Source organism: Scyliorhinus torazame, chromosome 10 (genome assembly GCF_047496885.1).
Source record: "Scyliorhinus torazame isolate Kashiwa2021f chromosome 10, sScyTor2.1, whole genome shotgun sequence".
Classification (NCBI taxonomy): domain Eukaryota; kingdom Metazoa; phylum Chordata; class Chondrichthyes; order Carcharhiniformes; family Scyliorhinidae; genus Scyliorhinus; species Scyliorhinus torazame.
The window spans coordinates 51371938-51381322 of record NC_092716.1 but is presented as its reverse complement, the minus strand read 5'-3'; positions in this window follow the sequence as shown (position 1 = coordinate 51381322).

The window sequence follows — 9385 nt, the reverse complement described above, 5'->3', positions numbered from 1 at the left end:
GACATATCCAGGCGGCGCATGCGCGGGAGCATTAGCGGCCGCTGACAGCTTCCCACGCATGCGCAGTGGAGGGAGTCTCTTCCGCCTCCGCCATGGTGGAGACCGTGGCGAAGGCGGAAGGAAAAGAGTGCCCCCACGGCACAGGCCCGCCCACGGATCGGTGGGCCCCGATCGCGGACCAGGCCACCGTGGGGGCACCCCCCCCGGGGCCAGATCAGGGCTGGAGAATCGCGCCGGGGGGGGCGCCAACCGGCGCGGCGCAATTCCCGCCCCCGCCGAATCTCCGGTGCCGGAGACTTCGGCGGGGGCGGGATTCATGCCAGCCCCCGGCGATTCTCCGACCCGGCGGGGGGTCGGAGAATCTCGCCCCAGATTTGCTTCAACTTCTGCATGCAATTTACAGAAAGACCCTGTTTCAGTCCGTCATTCCTTTCCATCAAAGAAATGCTAAGGCAATTTTTTTTTCTCTACTACCCTCTACTATGGAGCCGGAGGAACAGATTTCTCCAAACCCACTCTCGGCCCCCCTGCAACTCCCATCATTTGAAGATTGTGATGTAAAATATCTGAGCAACTCCCCTTGCAAAGTGCTAATTTCCCTTATTCGCCATCTACCAACCAGTGGAAACAATCTTTCACTATTTATCGGAGTATCAACAGGCCCGAGAAACTCCAGAGTTCCTTGAGAGGTGCAGAAAATGGTTTTTTCTTGCATTATGTGTGGATGGGTTGTAGACTACTTGATTGTTGTGATTGGTTGACTACTCCATTATAGTTGTACCATACAACTACCAGGGTTATAGAAGATGAACCAAATTCATTTTATATTTAACAGTGTCTATTCTGCTATGTTTCCTACTTTCTCCTTAAAGCATTTTCTATGCTAAAGGAACGCACATGGTTGATTTTTTACATGAATCTTTAGTGAAAAAAGCATTCAGAGAACAAAAATACTTCAAGATTATGAAAATATTCCTTAGAGCAGCGCAGTAGTACAGTTGCTTCACCGCTCCAAGGTCCCAGGTTTGATTCCCGGCTTGGGTCACTGTGCGGAGTCTGCACATTCTCCCCGTGTCTGCTTGGGTTTCCTCCAGGTGCTCCAGTTTCCTCCCACAGTCCAAAGATGTGCAGGTTAGGTGGATTGGCCATAGTAAATTGTCCTTAGTGTCCAAAAAGAAAATTAGGTGGGGTTACTGGGTTATGGGGATGGAGTGGGTTAAAGTGGGGTTCTATTTCCAGGGGCCGGTGCAGACTCAATGGGCCCTAATGGCCTTCTTTCTGCACTGTAATTTCTATGAAAGTAAATGAATCTTGTAAAGCTTGTGGCTCCAGTTTCTGAGAGGTCAAAGAGTTAAAAAAAAAAATCCAACAGAAGCAAGTAGCGGCACTAATACGTTCATGGTTATTGAAGTGATTTTTGTGACATTTCAAGGCCAAAACCACTAAGACAAAATCACAGAAATACCCTAGGGGGGCATCAGAGAGCATGCTGGTACTTTAAAAGCATAAATCCTGGAATGCAGCACTTGCTGGTAATTTCTATGTCAGTAAAACATTTCTGAGTCAAATGACAGAAAAATAATTTATGATGGCTTTGATATACAATTTAAAAAGCTGTGCTGTAGTATACCCTGTTACAGCACTTCAAAAATAGTTAATTGTTTGTGAAACACATTGGGTTGTCCTGCGGTCATTCCAATCATTTTTCTTTACGTTACTTAGAATAATGGCATGACAAATAATTTGCTACCAAGGTTCTCAATTTTATAACTAATGTGCATTCAGAACCCATTGATAATTTGTGCCACTTTATGTTGCCAACTGTGAATATGTTTATCTTTGTTAATTATTTCTCCAGTCCTTTCACATATATCTTCATGCTGACTATTCTTTCGCTGTCTAAATGTGTTTTTGGTTGGGGGATTTTTAGTAACAGGAGTAGTCCATTTAGCCCTTCAAGCCTGTTCTGCAATTCATGGAGATCAAGGCTGATCTGTGACATAACTCCACATACCCACCTTCATCCCAATATCCCTTGAAACCTTTGGTTCACAAGAATCTGTCCATCTCAAATTTAAAATTAACATTTGATTTGCCATCAATTGCCATTTGCAGAAAAAAGTTCCAGTCTGCTACCAATATTTGTATGTAAAGAGTTCACTCCTGAAAAATCTGTTTTATTTGATTTTGCCCCTTGGTCCCAAACCCTCCTTAATATCTTATCAATCTTATCAAATTGCACCTTAACTTTCCAAATTCTATATACAACCCTAGAGTGTGTAATTTCCCCTCGATTTAATCCTTGTCCAGATACAATTCTGGTAGATCTACACTGCCCTTCTTTCAAGACCAATGTAGTCTTTTTAAGGTGTGATGTCCAGAAGTTCTCCGGAAGACTATACTCAGGTATAGTCTAATCAGGTCTTTGTATAACTGTAACATAGCTTTACCTTCTATTCTAATTCTCTAGAGGTAAAGCCAGAATTCCTTTTTGATTATATTTTATACTTGCCCATTGACATTTTAATGATCTACATACATGTATCCCTATATTTCCAGCTTTTAGCTTTTCACCATCTAGAAAATACCTTGTTTCATTCTTTTTGGGTCCAACATGGACAATCTTTTAAATGCATTGTGCAAAATTGTGGCAAGTGCATTTAAATCACTTAATCTATCAATATCTCTTAGTAATTTATACAACCTTCTATACTGCCATCAACACACCTATATTTGTGTCTTCATCAAACTTAGATATGTAACTTTTTTCCCCCAACATCTAAGTCGCTAATTAATGTGATGAATAGTTGAGATTCTAATTTAGCACTTTACAGGACAGCAACTCACCCAATTTCCCAACCAAATCAATAATTAACTTCAATTCCATGAGCTTCAATGTTAGCTAACAATTTCTTATAGTGGACTTTATCAAACACCTTCTGGAAGTCCACATAAACCCTATCCATAGACATTCCTGTGTCCACAGCCTTTGTCAATTCTTCATGATCAGATCTGACAGGCATGCTGGCTCTCCCCTGACCTATCCTTAATTATGGACTCTGATAACTTCCCAGAAACAGGTTCTATTGGATTAATAATCAAAGACCTGCACTAATGATCTAGAGACTTGCCTTGGAGATAGGAAGTTTGAATCAGAAAATCTCCCGACTTGGCAGACTTGTCTCCATGAAAATAACACCCCCACCTGTCCGCCCCCGGCATGATGTTCAGTCTGATGTGGTGCAGAGCAGGGGCACAATAGAATCATGCCTGCCGCCTCCAGAGGCAGTTCAGAAATGGCCATGGAATCGGGTGAGTGCCAAGTCTGGGCGACCTGATTCAGTTCTGGGAGACATTGAACGAGTTTTGTAGAAGACTGTTTAGGCCTTCCACCCACCTCCATGCCCTACCATACCATCCATGCCATCTCGTACTACCCTTTCCACCTCTCACTACCCTTTCCACCTCCATGCAACTTCCCCTCCATGCCACCCAAGCCACTGTTGTAGGAAAATCAACCACTTCGGGAGTCAGACTTGCTGTGTTCAATCAGTGCAGTTTATTGTTACACGAAGCTTCGGGAGAAAGCGTACGTACCCCATGGTACGGTAGCCAACCTTTCTCGTGGTATGAATGGCAGTCATTCATTTTATACTTTGGGTTCACAATGAGCCCAGATACAAAACAATTATCACCTTATCTTTAAACATTTTATAGATTGTACATCGCTATTTGTAAGCGTTTTGCCATTTACACATGGTTATAGTTAAAGAGGTTTTACAGGTTACAGGTAGCAGCAGGAAAGCAGTATCGATTGTCCCTTTGTTTTAGGAAATGGCCCAAGACATTCGTATTGGCATATCATTGTGTACACGGCTGAAGTCAGCTTTATTCAAATGGTGTCCCGCATTTATGTATTTCTTAATCTTCCTGGCTGGCTCCCTTTGTCCTGGATCTGTTCCTATCTGTCCCACTGGCACCCCGCTGGGCTCCAGGCATCAGTTATGTCTGCTTTTATTCTCTGTGTCTCCATCTTGTGTGTCAGGCAGCCATCTTCTGTGCCAAGTGCCCTTCTGAACCATTTCCCACTTCAATCCCTCCTTTTGGTCCGGGCTGTTGTCGCCCCAACAGCCCCGTAGACCAACACCACGGTACCTCTCATAGGTACAGGTCAGCAACTTCCTGTCTTTCTCCGCATCTCCTGGGGTCTTCGGGGAATATCGTGGTTTCGTTAAGGGTGACACTGGCTCCTGACACAACCTTTGTTACAGTACTACAGCAGATTTTTAGACACCCAAAGCTAAGGCAGCACACCAGTATGACCGATATGAACATGACCAGTCCGTGTATTAAATAGGGTCCCCAGGTATTTCCCACTAGGCACTCTCGCCAGCTACTTCCTTTTGTGGGTCCCTGTCTGAAGTTATCCAGTTGTTCCCTGATATTGTGAATGGCCTCTGTAATATTATAGGATTTGTCTATGACATGGGTTATACATTTATCTCCTATGATTGTACACACTCCCCCTTGTTGGGCTAACTAGTAGTCTACTGCATACCGTGTGTTGTGCATATAATCTGAGTTCAGCCATTTCTTGGTTGACAGCCTCTAGAGCTTTTGACGTACTGTTTCCCAAGATTGTTAATCCACAACCAATTACATTTCTGTTCTTAGCACTAATCACTCCTGTAGATAGCCCCCCAGAGATAGAGTCCCAAGGAACCCATACCCCAGGGATGATCCTAATGTGCCCGGGGTTTCCCAATCAGCACAGAATTCCTTGCTGATAGCCCGGGTCACTATTCTTCTCCGAATATGTCCCTTCTGAGGGCATGGTACGGTGAGTGATCCTATGGTTCCCACTGCAAAAAGGCCTGGGAGATCTAGTGTTTCTGTCGCATACGTTCCATTGAAGAGGAACACGTATCCCTCCAGGAGCTGTTTAGCACAGGGCTAAATCGCTGGCTTTGAAAGCAGACCAAGGCAGGCCAGCAGCACGGTTCAATTCCCGTAACAGCCTCCCCGAACAGGCGCCTGGTAAGTATCAAACGGGTATGTCCATGTGGCTGAGCTTATGTGAGTCCCATTGCACTGCCCGCACATGAGCTGTCTTCCTGCGGTTATGTTCATGCATTTTAGTTCATTGCAGGTGCAAGTAAACTGTCCTTTATTAACCCGACAATGCTGGTGGATGCACTGCGTCTGTATGCAGGAATTATTTGTGGGGACCAGGGCATAGGCACATCCCCATCCCTGCCCTGTGAAACAAAGCAGATAGCTTGCTGTATCTTGACCAGCTTTCCCTCCCTCCTTTTGGAGCTCCCCGCCCCCAGAGTTGGTGGGATTTACAAGTTTCACACTTGTGTCCTGTATCCCCTTTTTATACTTTCCGATTTTTCCCTTACAGGGTGCACCTGATGTATCAACTGTATATAAATTGCTCGGGATCCACCCAGGGGTGGCTACAAATAGGGCTTCTACCGACTTTGCTAATGGGTAGCATACAGTTCGATTCCCGTGTAAGTTTATGTGGGCTTTGTAAAATAGATTATCCTCTAGCCCAGTCAAATTTACAGTCGCGACAACACAAAGTATCATAATCACACCCGTGGTTACACACATTTTTACAACGAGCAAGTATCAATTCTAACACTATAGTTTATAATCTGTCTGTGTGCTTGGTTGCAGAACTGTTCTACACTTTCCGAGTACACTGGTCCTTCGCTCGCGGTCTCCTCCTGTGTTTGGGGGAAAGCAATCGGATTAGTTCATTCATGTTCAGGTTTATACAATTTTAGCTGGCTCCAGTGTTTCCATGTTCCCTTCCCTCTTCTGTCAATACAGGCACAGGTGTCTCCACTAATTATGACTTCAAATGTCCCATTCCATTTTGGGGCAAATCCTGGCTTAACAGGTAGTGTTTTTATTAGGATGCGACTCCCCGCTGCTGGGACATCAGGGAATATTTCAAGCTCCCTTTGTGCGTCTTTTTGTTCCTGATTGTCTTTTACGAATTTGCGCATCCCTTTTAGCTGGGTGCTCAGTTCCGAAACATATCTCCTGATTCTGTCTTTTAGTGGACCTACATCGCTCCCACCTGTTATGATGCTTTCTGGTAATTGCATCGCCCGTCCTGTCATTATCTCATAAGGGGTTAATCCGGTTGTCCGGTTTGTAGTAGCTCTTCGCCTCATTAGTATAGTGGGCAACACCTCTGTCCACATTTTTCCCGATGTTTGCATGGCTTTAACTAATGTATTCTTAAGTGTTCTATTCATACGTTCCACCATCCCAGAACTCTGTGGATGATAGGGGATATGGAATTTTTGTTTTATCCCCATCAGCTTACATACTGCTTTCATCACTTTCACAGTGAAGTGTGTCCCCTGGTCTGAATCAATTTGTAGGGGTACTCCCCATCTAGGGATTACTTCCTCTGCCAATATTCTGGCTACCGTGGTAGCAATACAATTTCTGGTAGGGAATGCTTCTACCCACCGGGTGAATTGGTCTATGATGACCAGACAATAAGTTTTTCCATTGGATTATGGTAGTGGCCCTGTAAAATCAATTTGCAGGTGTTCCCAGGGTCCCTTGGGTCTGGGTTGGTGTCCCATTTTAATTTTTATGGGTTCACCAGGGTTGTGTTGTGCACATATCATGCATCGGTGGCAGTGTCGGGCTACGTCTCTTCCCATCCCTTTCCACCACCATTCTCTTCCTAAGCTGGTTATCATGGCCTCTCTACCCACATGCGAGAGCCCATGGTGTAATTCCAATAGGGTGCTCTGTATGCATTCCGGTGCTATCACCTTATCCTCTCGTCTCCAAACATGATCAGCCCCTTGGGCTGCACCCTGCGCTTCCCATCTCTCTCTCTCCTCACTTGGGGTGTTCTCCTGTAATTCCCTAATATCTATATCTTCTACTGGTTCTGTAGCTGCTATTGGTAGCTCGCCAATTGTTTTTTGTTCTAGAGCCAGTTGTGCTGCTGCATCAGCTGCTTGGTTTCCTTTGAAATTCAACCAATCCGGGTTGTCTCTTCCTGGCTCCTTCTGGTGCGCTTTAATTTTGATTACTGCGGCTTCTCAGGGTTTCTCACTGGCTTTTAATAGCGCCTTAATTCTTTGCTGATGTTTGATAGGGGTTCCGCCAGTGGTTATGGGCTCCTTCCCCATGTTGTCATGTAATCATGTATAATTCCAAATGCATATCGGCTATCCGTGTATATGTTCACGGTTTTTCCCTCAGATAACTCTCGTGCCTGTGTGAGCACCACTAGTTCAGCTACTTGCGCGGATTGACCTCCGTCAATCCTTCCTGACCTTATGGTTTCTAACTTATCATTCACTACTGCCCACCCTGTCCGGGGTGATCCTTCCACATATTTTTGTGACCTATCTACAAAGAGGGTCTCCTCAGCTGTTGTTAATGGTGTGTCTTTTATTCTATCTTCTCCTTCATCTCTGTCTACATCTCCACAGGTGAGTGGCTCTCCTGTATCTAAAATCCCTTCTGCTGGATTCTCCCCTATATCTCTTACTATTACTACGGACTTGCTTGGGGATAGGAGGACAGCTTCCCACTTGGCCCTCCTTATGTTCGAGACTGACCTCAATTTCCCCATATTTAACATTTCCACCAAGGTGTGGAGGATTATGTTCCCTGCCATCACTACTGGTTCGCTAATTCTTACGGCCCAGGCGGCACAATCTAAAGCGGCTGTGCATCTTGGCAACCCGGTGACTGGCCACCTTAATGGTTTCCAAGTGTTTTGTAAGTTTCCCTATTTTAGTTTTCCGACCGTCCTGTCTTGGCCAAATCAATTCTCCCTTTCCACAATCTATTAAAACTTTATATTCCTTCATTAAATCATTTCCCGTACCAGCCTCCCCGAACAGGAGCCGGAATATGGTGACTAGGGGCTTTTCACAGTAACTTCATTGAACCTACTCGTGACAATAAGCGATTTTCATTTCATTTTCATTTTCATTCATTTCCCATTATTGTACCCTCGTTATTTTGGCATACATAGAATCTCATGGGTATGTACAAATTATTTATTTTTACTAACGTGGTTTCGCTCAGGTAGTCGGGTGTTTTGTTCCCTCCTATCCCGGTTAGGTGAATAATTTTGTTTGTATGGAGTAAGGATAGGTTGGTAACAGATATGGACGCTCCTGTGTCCACTAGCATCTCACATTGTCTGCCCCCTACTAGTGCAGACACATAAATTCTTCCCTCCTTTTTACCCTAATGAGTGGGGGCTACAGACAGTCAGCCCTGCTGACCTCGGAGGTTCCGTGATCCCTCCGGTTCTGTGGTGGTCCTGGATCAGGTCGGGGGTCTCCCATGCTTCTCCCAACACACTGCCTCTGAGTGTCCATACTTATTACAGTGGCTGCAATGCTTCCCACTGTCTCCTGGTCTGTCTCCTTTCTGTGGGGCCCCGCAATCCCTCGCATAGTGCCCTTGCCGGCCACAATTGTGGCAGGTCAGTTTCGGCTTGGCCCAGTTCCCGTTACTGGGGGTTGCTACTCTTTCTGGTCTAGCTCTGACCTGGGATGTCTCCCCTACCTGTACACCGCTCGCCCACTCTACCAACTCATCGTAATCCTGGGACATAATCACTCCCATTTTTAGGATAGTCTGGTGAGCACTAGAGAGTCCATCTTTAAAAGCTTGGATGAACGCCCGATCCCCACAGCATGGGTTCCCTTGCCCTGAGCACTCTTGGTACACATGGAACAATCGTTCCCCATATTCAGAAGCTCCTTCCCCTTTCTGCTGCCTTGTGGTAGTGATCTTGCTCCAGTTAGTGGGAGCGTTCCCTAACACTCTCTGGATTTCCATTTTAAATTGGGCGAAGGGCTCCTGCTGTGCATCTATCTCTGCTGTTAAAGCGATGGCATTTGTCCACCGTCCCCCATTATAATCCTGGGCTGCAGGAGTGGCGGGTCTGCCAGCTACCTGCCTCCACTTATCTGCTGGACAGGCTGCCCTGACCAGCTGGTGTACGTCTCTCAGGTGTAACTGGTGTCCTACCCAGATTGTGTCTAATTCTTCCCAGAATTTGGTGTTTGCGCTTCTCGGTTGTAATTTGCCCAGGGAAGCCATTATCTGCTGTCGCTCACCTGGGGAAAAGGGTTTATAATTCGCTTTTGGCTGCGCATCTGTTCCCCCTCGGGTTACTGGCGCTAAATTGTATTCTAACGCACCCCACCCTGCCGGAGGGGCAGTTGGCCCCTGCTGTGTGGGCTCGTAAGGGGTAGGGGATCGGTTTCCCCCCTCCCTTGTTGTTCTCTCAACACGTGGTTGTGTTTCTCCAGTTCCCTTACTCTAGATTCTAATTCCCTGATCTTCTCTTTGTCTTCCTTCCACTTTT